The 15016-nt window shown below is 56.0% G+C and overlaps 1 protein-coding gene across 14 annotated transcripts in view; it reads left to right on the top strand.

Moving 5' to 3' along the window:
- Nucleotides 1-15016, top strand: part of NOS1AP (nitric oxide synthase 1 adaptor protein) — a 148536-nt gene that overhangs the window by 100730 nt on the left and 32790 nt on the right. Inside the window, exon 1 of one of the 14 annotated variants that reach the window (XM_081025095.1) lies at nucleotides 1751-1777. The exons of the other annotated variants lie outside the window; for them this stretch is intronic. The gene's annotated coding sequence lies outside the window, so the exon portion shown is untranslated. Of the gene's footprint in view, nucleotides 1-1750; nucleotides 1778-15016 lie in introns of those variants that run through there. 14 annotated transcript variants of the gene reach the window in all.

The raw sequence follows: 15016 nt of genomic DNA, 5'->3' as shown, positions 1-15016 counted from the left end.
TAAAGTGAGTAACTCAGTGGCTTGTAGTATGTTCAAAGTTGTGCTACCTGCACGGTTAGAGGATGTCGTGTCATAGCTGCAAGAAACCCTGTCCCCATTAGCCACCAAGTCACTTCCCCGAGTCCCCCAGCCACAGGCGAGCTTCCAGAGCCCTGTGGCCCGTCCTGCAGAGCAGTGTGACTCTCGGCTTGGACTTGGGACAGAGCTTTGAAAGCACGTGCTGTGCTTTCCAGGAGCTCTGCGTGTGGCCAGGTCCTGTGCCGAGCACGTACCAGCCAGGTGGACCCTCCCCAGGCTCACGCACACGGGGGGGACGCGGGCGGTTCAGAAGGGGCGCGAGTATCCGTTTTCCCTTAAACTCAGCAGTTGGTGGGTCGCTGGACCCACCTTTGTCAAGAAGGCACCATGGCCACTGTTGGAACAAGATGTGGTGTCTGCCCCCAGGCATTGCAAGTGCAGGAAAGACGCACGTGCGGAGAGCACTGCTACCTCAGGCAGGTGTGCAGGGGGCCGAGGGGCGCACGTGGCTCCCGAGAAGGTGGCATCGTCTGGGCCCTGGGCGTTGGTGGGGGGTGACGGTGGCCAAGTGCCAGGCTGTGGGCATGGGAAACGCAGCACGTGGAATCCTCGCCACGAGTGAGTGTGGGGTCCTGACGTGAGGGGTTCTCATAGCAAGGGTGGGAAGCTTCCTGCCTTAGACACGGGGACCCGCCAGAGAGCATGCGTCCTACACCATGGATGGGGACGGCCAGTCGTCTAGGACAGGGTGATGGTGTCAGAGCTGAGCTCCGGGACTCTCCTCCATGGAAAATCTCTCTTGTGAAGTAGGCAGATCATTTTGGCATCTTCTCTACGAAGCTACCCTCGGTCTCCAGTGTCTAAACCAGGGATGTCCAAACTGCGGCCCACAATCCATTTTTTATTGACCCACAGCAAATTCCAAAAATACGTTTAGTTTACTTAAATAAACCAGGTGAGGCAATACATCTTTCACCTCGAGTGAGTGGCCCGGCTCTTTGTGTATTTTACCGCATATGGCCCTTGGTGAAAAACGTTGAAAAAAGTTTGGACACCCCTGGTCTAAACCCTCCCAAGGGGCGCCTGGTGTCCTCTGTGTGGCCTGGGTCGCTCTCCGTACCATCCTCCCCGATCACTTCCTCCCTTAGAATGTGGCTGCTCTGCAGTCCAACCCAAGATGCTCACGTGGGGGGGGGGTGTTATACTTCGGGCGGGGCTGTACCTCTCCAGGTCGGGGACCCTGCACCTTCCAGGGGCCCCTCCACCTTCGGGGTCCTCTCTGCTGCCCTCTCCCCAGCCTCTGCACCTTTGGGGGCCCACCAGGAGCTTTGTCACGGCTGAACTGTCAAAGGAGGTCCCTGGCTTACGTTTCAGACTCTGGAGCATGGTCAGCAGTGCAGAAACGTGCCCATGGGGAGATCAAAGCTTGGGGCTGATGCAGTCACTGCTCTGCCTAATTAGAACCAGCCTGTGTGCGTCCTGTGACTACAGGAAAAGAGCCTGAACGGAAGGCGGTGGCGGGTGTTCCCGGTTCCCACTCCTGGTCCCCTGGGGCTGCTGTGCAAGGACTCGCCGTCTCGCCCACGCCTGACATGAGCACGTTTCCCTGTGCACCTTATGCACATGCTCACATGAGTGTGGTCAAATCAGCTGAAGGAAGGCTAGAAACATAGGCTGTGAGAGCAGGAAGGGACACAGAGATCGTTTAGTGCTGTCGCTTAGAGACAAGAAATGGAGGCCAGAAGGACTCGCAGGGCTGGTGAGGAGCAGAGGCGACGTTTCACGTCACGGGGTTTCAGTAACCCACGTGGAGGGGGGAGGGGAGGAGGGGGTAGCACTCTGGGGGGGTGCGCGGGAGGCTGCAGGTGTGTCCCCACGCTGCCTCTCTGGGAAGAGCCTCCTTGGGTGACGCGGCACAGGAGAGATGGTGTCAGCTGTCATGTCGACAGGGGGCTAAGCGGTCTGGGGCAGGGAGACGGCCACCTGGGCCGCCCTTCTCAGCAGCAGCCTTCCTCCTAAGGTCTCTCGCTCAGTCCTGACCCCAGGCTCGTGAGAGGTGAACACGGTGGCCGCACTGCAGCAGTGGGAACAGGGAGGCTCGGGGAATTCGCACCTCACTTGGGCGCCCTTTGGTCTTTCATTCGTCCGTTCATTCCGCCTGTTTCCTGGGCACCTGTGTGCCAACACTGTGCTGGGCGTGGCGGCCCAGTGGCAAACAAGGCACCCTGGCCTCCAGCCGGGGGTGGGGGTTGACGGTTGGAACAGGCCAGTGTGGGCGTTGGAAACATGCCTGCAAACTCACTGGTCTCGTGCCATTGGGGGCGGCCGGTGACTAAGACCCCGTGGGTCTAGGACCTGCAGGTTCTCTGGCTGTTCTTGGGAGCACTTCTGAGGGGCAGGGCCACGCTGGTACATCTTCCTTCATTAATGTTTCTAATTTTCAGTCAGTTTGAACTGAAAGGACTGTACCCCTGGGCTGCCCGACACATTAGCTGATTGTCCAGGGGCCCATCGGACTAGTTTCCAACCTCATTTAACCTGCAAAATAGCTGTTGCGAGAACCGTCTTCCCCCAGGGGCGCCTGAGCGGCAGGCTGCTTAGGATCCTGTTTGCGTTGCCTGGGCTGCAGTGAGCCTGTGGTGGTGATCCCAGGTCCCTTAGGGGGAGGTTTTCCTTCCATCGCAGCTCCGTCTGGATTTGCAAAGCTGCATGCCATTGGCACCGCCTCCCCTTGGAGCGGGAGCCGGGCTCTGCCTGGCACAAGCCCGGAAGGGCTGCACCTGCTCTGCTGGGAAGTCATGTTTCCATCGTTGACCTGAGCGGGCAGTGGCCTGGAGGACCCAGCTCGGCAGGACAGGTGTGGGGAGCCCGTCTGTCTCCCCCCCTGGTTGGGGTCAGCAGTGCATCCCCACCCTCCTTTATGAGACACGTTCTCAGGGAGTCTTCCCTTGGACCCAGCAAACTGCTGAAGTATGGGAGACCTGGGGTCATTTTCATGCCCTCCAAGCCTGTGTGGTTTAGAGTAATAGGTCGCAGGACTGTATCTTTGCACCTGGAGGGACACGTGGAGGTAACGTAGGGTTGTCCTCGCATTTCACACTGACGGGCCTGGGCCCTGAGTGCACTAGTCAGTGACCCAGCGAGGAGGGCAGTTTTCCTGGCTCTTAAACGAGCATTCCTAATCCACGTCACATCATATAAAACAGTTCCTGCAAACGCCCTGACAGCAGCGTTTCCATGTAACTCTCTGGCGTACCCAGAATTTATAAAGGACCTGAAAAGTCAAGAAAACAAACAACGCAATTTAAAAAGTAGGCAAAAGATTGGAACCATTGCTTCACGAAAGAGACACGAGTACACAGATAGCAAATAGGCATGTGAAAAGTCATCAGGAAAATGCAAATTAAAGCCACAAGGAGCTACCGCTCATGACTGTAAGAACGGCTGACACTGGGAGGACTGGTCACAGTGGCTGTGGGGGAGGCTGTGGGTTCGGCCTCCCCGCTGAGGGGCTGTGAGCCCAGCGGCCGCTTTGCGGGGGGCAGCTCTTGACGTCGACCACACCTTCCTAAGGTCCCCGCGCCCCACGTCCAGGTATGTTTACCCAGGGTGTGCACACACGCGTGTGCGTGATGCTCCCGGCAGCTTGGCTGCGTCAGCCTGAACTGGAAACGGCCCAGGCGGCCATTAGCAACTGCTCCCGAGACATCGCTCTGTGAGTGGGACATTGTCAGACCTGCAGGCAGAGCAGGTTTGGTAGGAAGTGGTCAAACCGGGAGCCTCTGTTTAGGCCCCAATACTGGGTGCTTGTGAGTGTCAGAGTGTCACTGGCGTGAGTGTGTGCTGACCCTTTTCTCTGGGCCCCATTGGGCTGTTTTAATGACGGAGGTGATGGATTCTTTAAACCTCATTCCAACCACTAGCTCCATTGAGGAGTTTCATTTATACCAACATTAAAACGTTTCAGGGTAAAGATGTCATTGGTTGCTGTGACCTGTCTTCAAGATGACAGGCCAGGTGCCCTTGTGGCCAGAATTCTTCCCAAAGAGTCAAGAGCGGGAGCCAAGAAAAGAAGTTGCTTCCAGGGAGGGCGGTGTGGTCAATTAGCCAAGATTTCTGTGATGTGTGAACAGGCTGACTTGCAGCAGAATCCTTTTTATTTAACTTTTGTTTTTGGAGCCACACGGGAAACAAAACCCATCCAGTTCCTTCCTGAGGAGTGAGGGGGGTCATCAGGATGGCTCCTCCTCCTCCCAGGTCTCCCAGCGTGGTGCTGGCCGTCCAGCACAAGTGCCCAAACTTACGCGGGAAAGAAACGATTCTTACTGTCTGGGCGATTTCAGTCCACCGAGGACACGAAGTCGCTGTGTGTGGGACCGAGCGCCCGCGGGCGCTGGAGGGCGGGTGGTGAGGGGAGAGGCGGACCTGCTCCCGCTCGGCGCTTGCCTCGGGCAGTGCACTGCTGGGCATGACCTCAGGCGTCTCGACTCGGAGGTGAGAAGACTGGACGCCAGCGTGTGGCCTGTGGGTGGCCGGGGAGATCGGGGCAGAAGGAGCCAGGCTCCCTGGCTGGACAGACCCGCGTCAGGGCCGCAGAGAAGCGCCTCGGAGAAGAGACGACAGCCGCGTGGAGTCGGCCGGCATGGGAAGGGGGGCTTGGAAGGTTCTGGAAGTCACTTTGTGGGAATCGTGTTTACAGCAGACTGCATGTCCCCTGGGGCACCGAGGGCATTACTTCTTGGCCGCTGTCCCCCAGGGGCCCTTCCTTCTTGGTTGCGTGGCCTGGACCAGGTGCTGAGTCCCGATGACCGTCACAGCGGTGAGGACACCGGGCATGTTTTCCGTCATCCTGGTTCCTTTCCTCCTGGCACGTAGGACCAGCCAGTGCTGCCCACCCATGGCAGGGCCGGCACCTGCTGTTCTCACCTCTCTCCTGAGAGAGGTCTGACATGCCAGGCAGATGCCCGTGGCCTAAGAGTCCCAGCGACGGCAGCAGTGTTGTTTGACAGGAAACCATGAGCGGGGCCTTACGGGGACCACGAGACTGGCTGGCATTCCCTTTCCTCCGCCGGGTCCGTCTGGCAGCGTGCGGAGGCCCCCTCTGTGCGGCTCTGCAGTACCCAGGCCTGACGTGGGGGACGGCGGTGCTGCCTGGCAGCCTTGCGAGTCTGGCTTCGGCAGGCTGTCTTCAGACTGTTTCTTAGGGAGGCTGTGAAGGACGTGAAGGCTTCCTGGGCTGGTAGCAGCGGTGTGATCTCTACTCTCCTTCCCCTCTGGCTCTTTCCCCCCTCCCGGCCTCTCCCCTCAGGTCCCTGTGCCAGGCTGGACATTTGCTTGCTTTCTCCCAAACGGCATCCGCTTTCCACCCCTGCTGTCCAGAGAACTCCTGTCACTTCGGCGTCTCAGTCCCAATTGAAATTGAACTTCCCAACATTCCTTGGGGAAAAGGCAGGTCTAATTGTCAGCCTTGGGGCAGCATATTGTCTGATGGCCTAAATAAGAGAGTAACCAGGAGGCATGGACATATTCCATCTCGTCACCCATGATGTTCACATCGTAGTAATCGGTTGGGTACCAGCTACTTTCCAAACAGAGAGTTGGGTGACACACAGGATTCACGGCAGCCCTGCCGGAACTCCCTGGAGTCGGAGCCTCTGCTGGAACAGGTGTGGTCTCAGGTAAGCAGCACCTGGTGCTGACACAGCAGAGCCAACTCCTCGGAGGCACTGATGCCATGGGACGTGGGCCGGCAGTCGCTGTCCCCACAGGAAGACACCCGGCACCAGGCAGGTGTGTGCCACAGTCGTGCACGTACCTGCTGACGGCACTGACCTTCACATGTCGCCTTCAGACCCGACGCCGAGGCCAGCACACCTTCCCCGCCCCGCGTGCGCTTCTGCGTGTTGGTTATTTATGAACTTCGCTAACTCGCCCACGGCTGCTCTCCCGGGTTAAGTAAGCGGACACTTGCTGGGTGGTGGGTGTTGTGAGGCAGTAGCAGAAAATCAGAGCGACGTGTCCCTTGCTTCTCTCTTCCCTGGGAGAAAGTTTTCAGCAGGGGGCAGGAGCAGAGAGACACTTACGTTGGTTCCTTGTGGCCAAGCAGCTTGGCGTGGCCCTCACTCCCACCCGAGTGTTTTCTCGGGAGAGCTCGAGGGCACAGGACCCAGCAGATGGGTGGAGGGCACTGTGTGTGCCACGTGACTCCCCTCAAGCCCATCCTCACGAGTGACAAAGCAGCACTCGCCCCGAGTCACTTTGTGTAGACGTTGGAGCCTTGTGATACACACCCCACCAGTCTTTAGAGGACACACCCCAACGTTTTTCCATCTTGCTGTGAATCCAATTCTTCCAGTTTCCTTGTCCCACAGACCCCCTGCCACTTCCCGCTGCCTTTCTGTGGAGCTGATGGACAATGGGCGGCAGCAACAGTTGCTATGGTAACAGCATCGGAGTGATCTCCCTGGAAACCTGCACAAAGGCCTTGTACCCCAGGCCAGCTCAGTGCAGCGGAGGCCTTTGTCCCCCTCAATGCATCTGCAGGGGGCGCGAGCTCTCGGGCTTTGGCCGAGGCAGCTTCCTTTGGCGCCTGCCCGGCACCCGTGCACTTTGGTACAGAGCTGGATTCGACCAGCGGTGGGGGTGCAGGGAGCCGGAGGGCTGGACATCGCGGCGTGGTCATGGAGAGGATGCCGTGACAGGACGGTGGGGTAGCGTGGAAGGCCTTTCTGCAGGGGTCTGCAAATGCAATTTTGTGATGTAAACAGATGGATTCCAGCAGCAAGCAGGTTAATTCTGGTCTGTGTCACACCGGTCGGAGACCCTGACGTGGGTTTGGATCCAGGTCTGTGCGAAGCCTGCGTTCGTTCCTGCTCCTGCTCCATGTCCAGGAGGCTCTCGGGGCCCATTTCACTGAGGAATGGGCCCTGTGATGCTGTCAAGGCCCTGTAAAATCTCCGAGGTCCAGGAATAGTACAGACGCGCCTGCTCATCACTTAAACACACAACGTCTGCCTGCGTCTGCGGGTGCGCATGGTTAATCCGCCCCTGTCAGCTGGCCCTAATGTACTAGGAAGGGCGCACGGTGACCTTGAAGAGCATTTTGAGGTGGCTCCCAGTTTGCATTATAGATTCGTCTCTTTGCTCCTCTGCAGGACCTTCTGAGTACGGTGGCTCTGTCCCGGGAAGCTGGGAGCAGCCCCTTGTCTACGCAGGCCTGCCCCAGCGGGCCCTGGCCTCTGTCCGCACCCTGGCCTTCCCACACACTTCTTCCTTGGCCCCCGACTGGTTCAGGCCGGGGGACATGAGGGGTGGCCCAGGGCAGGGACTCAGACATGGGTGATTTAAGGTTGGAGGGTTTTTTGCCTGGCAAGCAATGCACTGCTCCGATTTCCTCTTTCGTGGCCTCCCGCTGCTGTGTGGGGTGTGGAGGGCAGGGGTCCAGCCATGGTGGCAGCAGTGATCCGGGGCCATGGAACAAGCCAGGTCTGATGTGTCCCGTGGAGAAAGACCTCTGCAGCATCGTGAAGTCACTGCATGCTTGTCACCTCACAAACGGGAAGTGTGACAGACTGTGGCCTTGCTTATTTCCTGTGTGGGCCAGACGTCGGGAAGAAGAAGGTGAGTGAGAATTGAGCAGGTTGGAAGAGAGGTAACGACAGGGGACAAGCAGCGTGGACCTTCACGGCCCGCCCGTGAGACTGCGTCTGGCGTCCTGGCTGACCATCCGCCTGTCTGCTTTGCTCCACTGTCTTCTGGGGGCTCGGTGAGGTCCCTGCTGCTCTCACCGTGCCGTTCTGGACTTCATCTTCGAGTGGCTTCCTTCTCCTCCCAAAGTCTTGTTTCCATTCTAACATCTGGGAGCCCTTAGGGTTGTTGGCCGGTGGCCAGACGGCCACCCTGGTGTAGACTCCTGTTTGGTCTGTCCTTTCTGACCTCGCTGTCCATCAGCCATGTCAGCGCCGGCATTGCACATGGCATTCTGCCACATTTGCCATCAGCTCATAGTGTCCTTCCTCCTCGCTTAGACATACACCTACATGTGCACACCTACATGTGCACACGTGTACACACATGCACGCACACGCTCACACATGCACACATATATGCAAAAGCACACATGCATGCACACACACGCTCACACCTGCACACACAAATGTGTGGTGTTTATGGGGAGCAGCAGTGTCTCTTAAGAACCGATTGGTTGATGAAACAAAAGTCTTTTTTTTTTTTTTAAGGTTTTATTGGGGAAGGGGAACAGGACTTTGTTGGGGAACAGTGTGTACTTCCAGGACTTTTTTCCAAGTCAAGTTGTTGTCCTTTCAGTCTTAGTTGTGGAGGGCGCAGCTCAGCCCCAGGTCCAGTTGCCATTGCTAGTTGCAGGGGGCGCAGCCCACCATCCCTTGCTGGACTCGAGGAATTGAACCGGCAGTCTTGGGGTTGAGCCCCCACTGGCCCATATGGGAATGGAACCGGCAGCCTTCAGAGTTAGGAGCATGGAGCTCTAACCGCCTGAGCCACCGGGCCGCCCCACAAAAGTCATTTCTTGTGGAGTTTTGGGTCCTTGTGCGTCTGGTCTGAGTCCAGGACCTGACTTTCCACCCTGTCACCTAGAGCCGGACGCAGCTGCCTGTGAACGAGCCTTGATGTGGGAAGCGGCGTGTTCTAGGTCCTCTCCGTGCGTCCGGCCTTTCGGCCATTGCCACCTCCTCAGACCCGGCACTTACTCAGCATCCCCTCCTCGTCCATGTTGCTCTTCAGTGAGACGGCTTGTGTTCCCAGCCGTCCCGAATCTTGGCTCTTAGAGGTGAAGCGGCCCCATGGGAGGGGAGAGCAAGCAGAGTGTGTGGAGCACACAGGGTGCGAACAGCTTAGCTTTCATATGGCCACCCACAGGAGGCCGTGGCTCTGTAACAGGGGCTGCAGAACCTTCCGGTGGAGGGTGTTGAGAAGGGACTCCAGCAGGGACCCGTCCGAAGCCAGGGAGCTGACACGTGGAGGACAGAGGATGGGAAAGTGGGCTCTCCGTTCACACCTGTGTGTGATTCCTGGCAGCACATGGGCAGGAAGAAACCAGGGTCAAATCTGATTCAGGGATAAAAACTGTCACAGGCGACATGGCAGTGATGGGGGAGGGGCGGCCATCCTCTGCGCCTGCAGGACCCGCTGCCATGGTCCTGTGACTACACCGTGCCTCTCTTCAGACTTTCTCTGCTGGCCATACACGTTTCTCTTTTGTATCCAGATTTCAGCGAGGGCACTTGTCCTTTAAGCGACTCCACTGTGTCCCAGATTTAAGGCCTTGTTCTGATTATTTAAACAATTGGCTGCCAACTGCCCCTCGGCTGCATTTCCTGCCTTGGTTCTAACCACTCCTGGCTCATTCCTCCCAGCCCGTCTGGTCCGCGAGGCCCCAGTGTCCGTGTCTCAGGCTCCCCCGCCCCCCACACCCTTCTGGTCCTCCTTCCACTTTATCACAAGAATTGTCAGACACCTGCCTTTTCTCACTTGTCTTTGAAATACTTTTGTGCGCCCTGTGCCAAAGCAGTGCCACCTGACTGCCATGTGTCACACGAGGAGCAGGTGGGAGGAGGGGAGAAGTGAGCACAGGTGACTGGCCCCCGCCTCCACCCGCTCTCTAGCATTTTCCCCTCCAGGTCTGCCTCCCCCTGCCTCAGTGCACCTTTCCGGCCTGGCTCCTCTCCAAGTGCACACGTCAGCCGTCACACACCTTACATCCCACAGCTCAGCTCTCAGCTCGAGACGTGCAACCCCCGCTGGCCGGTCCGTGAGGTCTCCGGTGGAAATCCTCCGACCGTATGTCTGAGCTGTGCAGGACGGGCGATGCTGTGTGCTGCTGGCGGCCACTCTCCATCTGTATGTGCGAGTTCTCGGGGGGGAGGGGAGATCCCCACAAACAAGTCTACCAGGGGGACAAGTGGGACTCATCACGTACCGAGCTCATGTGCTTTCGAAGCCTGCTGGGTTTGGCACAGGTCAGTGACAGAGGCACAGTCGCAGGTTGGTGAGTGTGCAGGTGACCTTTGGGGGTTCCCTGGGAACCCTTCCCTTGGCCTGCCAGCTTGTGGTTTACAGACAGCCTCTGAGCTCTGAGAGTCTCACTGTGTGGGACAGGAGCTCGCGGGGTTGTACACACGTGTGCTCCGAGACACAGCCCGTGAGTGCCTGTCTTTTCTGAGTTGGGTTGCTTTGCGGTGACTGATTTGGGCAACGTTTTCAGTCTTTGAAAAGACCATCCCTCATCCAGAAAGGCATTCATTCCTAAGATGTTTCTGGAATCACACCATTAATGATAAACACTTGAAAGAATGTTGTCTCGTAAGCACAACGGGCGGTTTCTAACAACACCGACTGGTCTCCCCGGTCTTCATAAGCAGGAGGGCACCAATGTCTGCCTGCCTGCTCCATGAATTGCCATTTGCGTGATTGCTTTTGAAATGTTTTGTTCAAATTTTATACAGTCCTTGGACTTTGCCATTCTTTGTACTCAGATTCACATAGTTCCATCGTTTGGTGTCCACGCAACTGTGGTGTGGTTCTCAGGGTTTTTTGTGCAATTTGAGTGCCTGTGAGATTTCTTTCTTTGTTGAGCTGCCAAAAATTACTCATATTTACTTTCAATTACGTTAAGTTCACAGCATATAAATACATGAAGTCAAAATGCATTTTAAAAGTTTTAGATGTTTTTAGAAGCATTAAAACATTAACATGCACATTTAATAGGGTTGCGAGTCTTATTTTGACAAGAGTAAATTTCTTAACTTAAATCTGGCTTGCACAAAGTAGAATGGTTACATTTTAGAAAGAAACGTAGCACGTGTATTTCCTACTAGTTGCATTTCTCCCCCGTTTATTTGTAATTTTTTAAATCTGTACTTTTTGATGGTATTTTTTTCTAAAGCAGCCTGTCAGCTCACAGCTCGCGTATTCCAACTGTGTTGTTTGGGTTTTGTCTCCTTCAGAACCCTTTGAAAATGTGGTGACATTTTTTTCTATGGGGACAGTGACGTCATGGGTGTGACTGGGGCTCAGTGACCACCGAGAGCACCAGGCCGCTGATGGAGGCCTGTTGTCAGCACCGTGACACATTCCTGACTGGGGGGAAGGTGGTGGCACGCGACTGTGGACAGCCCGCGTGGGTGGGTGGGTGTGAAGCCTGCGTGGATGTCGGTAAAAGAAATCCCGCTTCACCGTCTGACTTCAGACAACCTGGGTTCCCTGGCTGTGGGTGGGAACCTACGAAATCAAGTCCCCACCATCTGTGGAAGGAATGAGGGAGAGGTACATGTCTCCAGAGCTGGTACCCCGCTACCCGGGCCGCCCTGTCAGCATTAATACAAACAGGAGCCTTGTGACACATGGGACCCCTGGGCATCGTATGAAGAGACACATAGACCAGTGTAGCCTGCAGGCATTTAATGCTCTCTAAATGGAAGTGGCAGGTGATGAGTAAGACATACAGACTGTCACCCTGGTCAGAGACGGCCACACTCAGCAGCGGCCCCTGACTTACGCACGCAGAGTGTGGTTCTGTCCAGAGGGGTCACCTGCAAAGGCTGTTTTCTTATGGCAGCGGGTTTGGGCTGCTGCAGCAGAATGCCGTGGGCTGGGTGGCTTGTTCTCACAGGAAGTCCCAGGTCAAGGTACCCCGTGGTCAGGCTCTGGTGAAGGCCGTCTTCCGGGTACAGGCGGCCGTTTTCTCACTGTGTCCTCGCGGGGTGGAAAGGGCGGGGAGCACTCTGGGGTCCTTTGACAAGGGCACTAATCCCACTCGTGAGGGTGCCACCCACATGACCCGCTCAGCCCAGAGGCCCACCTCCTGAAGCAGCCCACGGAGGGTAGGATTTTGCACGTGGATTTGGAGCTATGCAAACATGGGGTCATAGCACAGAGTAAATCCCACTTGGCAGAGGAATGAGAATTTCCATGGAGTGAAATTTCCCAGTAACTCCAGCTTCCCCTGTAAGCGTCAGTTCTATCTGTCAAAATTGATAGTCACTCATTGGATATTTCATGGTCTGTCATGCCCCTTCTTAAAGCAAACTTGGCAGGATGATACTTAACTTTTTCTCATGACTCTAAGTCACCGTTTTGAAGTCTGTTTGTAAACTTGGACGGAAACCGAGCGCTGCCCTGAGTCCTGAGCGCACGGTGCTGGCTCCTTCCCAGCTCATGTGACACAGGTCACTCCCCTTTTTGCTGTTTATTTTTAGTTCTTCTCTGCTTTCCATCTTTTTCTGTGTTTTTCCATTGCTTTTAGGTCTCTGGCCATTGCTCTTGTGCAGCTGTCAGTGTGCCTGCCTGCGCTAGGCTGAGTGACAGCCCAGAGGTGTCCATGTATCCATGTGACCTTACATGACAAAAGGGACGTGGCGGATGTGATTAAGTTAAGGCTCTCCGATGGGAGGTTGTCCTGGTTTACCCAGGTGGCCAAGTAGAACCACCAGGGTCCTTAGGAGAGAGATTCGAAGGTGCTACCCGTTGGCCTCAATGATGACAGAAGGGGCCACACACCAGCCAAGGAATGCTGGTGGCCTCTGGAAGCTAGAGAAGTGGAGAAAACAGATTCTGCAGGACGCGAGCAGCCCTGCAGACCCCTCAGGCTCGTGACCTCCAGAACTATAAGAGATGAAATCAGTGGGGTTTTTTGCCATTAAATTTGTGGTAATTTGTTACAGCAGCTAGAGGAAAGCAGTACCACTCCTCACTGTCTCCCTCCTAATGCAAAGCATTAAATCAGATGACTGGATTTCTTAGAAATACACCCTCTGTTGCTCAACAGGCATTTGTTAGCAATTATGTGTTAGGTGTTCAGAGTAAAGTAAGACGCAGTGTGTCCCCCTCTCAGCTGTGCTATGCATGCAGCCCAGTGGCAGACGGCTGGGAAAAGCCACTGAGGACATCCCTGCAACCTGCCGTGTGACGGGCTGCAGCCACGTGGGAACAGAGTGCTGGGCGTTCAGACGGAGGGCCTCTTCCTGGGGGATCCAGAATGTTCGGGCTTCGTAGAATGAATAGAGGTGTGTTTGGGGGACAGGGGAGTGTGTAAGAGGAGACTTGCCTGATAGAGAATGTGGTAGGCGGACAGGCCCCACAGGAAGCGCAAATCACTCCCGTGGGGTCTCATGGATTCTCAAAGGGGAGGAAGTGAAGACCCCACAGGGGCCCACACCTGGTGTGCTCTGAGGTCCCCTTGCCTTTCATCCTGCGTGTCGGCTGGACATGTGGTCCTTTAAGCTGCAAAATTTCACCTGTGGATAAGAGAAGCCTCAGTTACGATACATATAAACCGAGGGAACACCCAACCCGTGGCTGGTGTACTTTCTGGAACATTCCAGAAGCCCTCCTTCTATCACCGACTGCAGCACCGAGCAGATCCTGAGATGAGATTGTTTTCAGATGAGAAGATGAGATCCTGAGAAGATGAAATGTTCTCGGAGGTGGTCTGTGACCAAGGATCACCTGCTGAGAAAACCATTTGCTTTCTACGTCGCTTGTCATCTTTCTGTTGGTGTCAGCCCCTGATGTCACTGAACTCGCCAGCACTCCAAGCTGGTCACGGGAGGGCTGCTCTTTGTCTCTGGTTCTGGGCATTTCCTCCCCACTGAGCCTTAAATCGGTTCTTTTGTCGTCGTCAGAGCCAGGACCGACCAGAGGGCAGCTGCCTTCGTATCCTGGAAGAGCTCCGTGCGCCCCTCTCTTGGCTGTGGGGTTCCTTGCTGGCCCTGATAGGGGGACCTATTAATCATCAGAACGTTTCCCCAGGATGTGGATCATTCTGCCCTTCTGTCCTCCCCCAGAGGGTACAGATCCCCATAGTGAGCCCGGGAATGTTAGGCCACAGTTACGTTGTTGGTAAAGGGACGTCTTAGAAGGCACGTGGGGAGACTCGTTCTCAATTCCTGCAGACGGTGCCAGGGCCTGCGCGTGGCAGCTCCCTCTCCTGCTGGGGCTCACGCACATGTCCGTGTGCTTCTGTCCATGTGTCGGTGGCCGTGGCCAGACAAATGCAAACATGACAATGACATGTAAGGAGTAACTTGGAGTAACGATTGGAGTAACTGTAGGGAGTAACACCAATAAACACGGCCAATAAACAGAAACGTGTGCTAGGCCTGGAGTAAGTGAAACTAGCATAGATTCAGCGCCGTGCCTGCTCCTGAAATGATAGCCCCTCCCCAGCTGACGTGTGGAGGGAGAAGAGGCTGCCCTGGTGGAGTCTGGGTGTCACTAAAGCTACACCAGAAAGACCCCCCCGAGGGCCTGTGGGTTAGGGAACGGCTGAGAAACCTGTCGGCTTCATCTGTTCTCCCTCCCGAAGCCTCACTGAAGAGCCATTAGGACAGAGAGAGCAGGAAACAGTCAATAAAGATCCCAAGGACTTCTTAAAACACAGGATTTCTGTGAGCAGCTTCAGATGACACGTAAGTTGACTGACGTGGGAAAATTCTGGAAAGGCTCATGACATGAAGGCTCCAGGTGTTGCAACGGCGGGGGGAGGGCCCACGACACAAAAAGACCTCAAGTGGGGCCGGCAGGACCCTGTGGCTTCCTCCCTGCTGCTGGAACATGGACTGGGAGACTTCTCTCTGGAGACCCTGGATGGGCCCCACGCAAAGGTCCAGGCCGGACATTTGCAGGTTGCTGCAACTGGAAGGCCAGGTTTCGTTCTGATCCGCGAAGCTCTCGTGTCTGCTACCAGTTAGACGGGGGTCTGGACTGGACGTTAGAGGCATGGATGCAGCCGGTCAGGGTCGGGGTTATTCGTTCGGGCTGTCCACGCACCCCCACCTCTGTTTTCACTTCAAGGCAAGACTCTGATAAGCGCTCAGCGGGCTGCAAGCAGCTGCTGACCTGACTTCACAAGTCACCCCTCCAGGCCCCGAGTCCCTCGGGTGGGGGTTCAGTCCACGGGCCAACCCAAGGCTGTCCAAGCGCCCCTGTGACACCACCTGCCTCTGCAGCCCGGTGACCATGT

This window comes from Rhinolophus hipposideros (assembly GCF_964194185.1).
Source record: "Rhinolophus hipposideros genome assembly, chromosome: 19".
Lineage (NCBI taxonomy): Eukaryota > Metazoa > Chordata > Mammalia > Chiroptera > Rhinolophidae > Rhinolophus > Rhinolophus hipposideros.
Note: the sequence above shows the minus strand (reverse complement) of the source record. Positions and strands in the feature narration are given on the sequence as shown.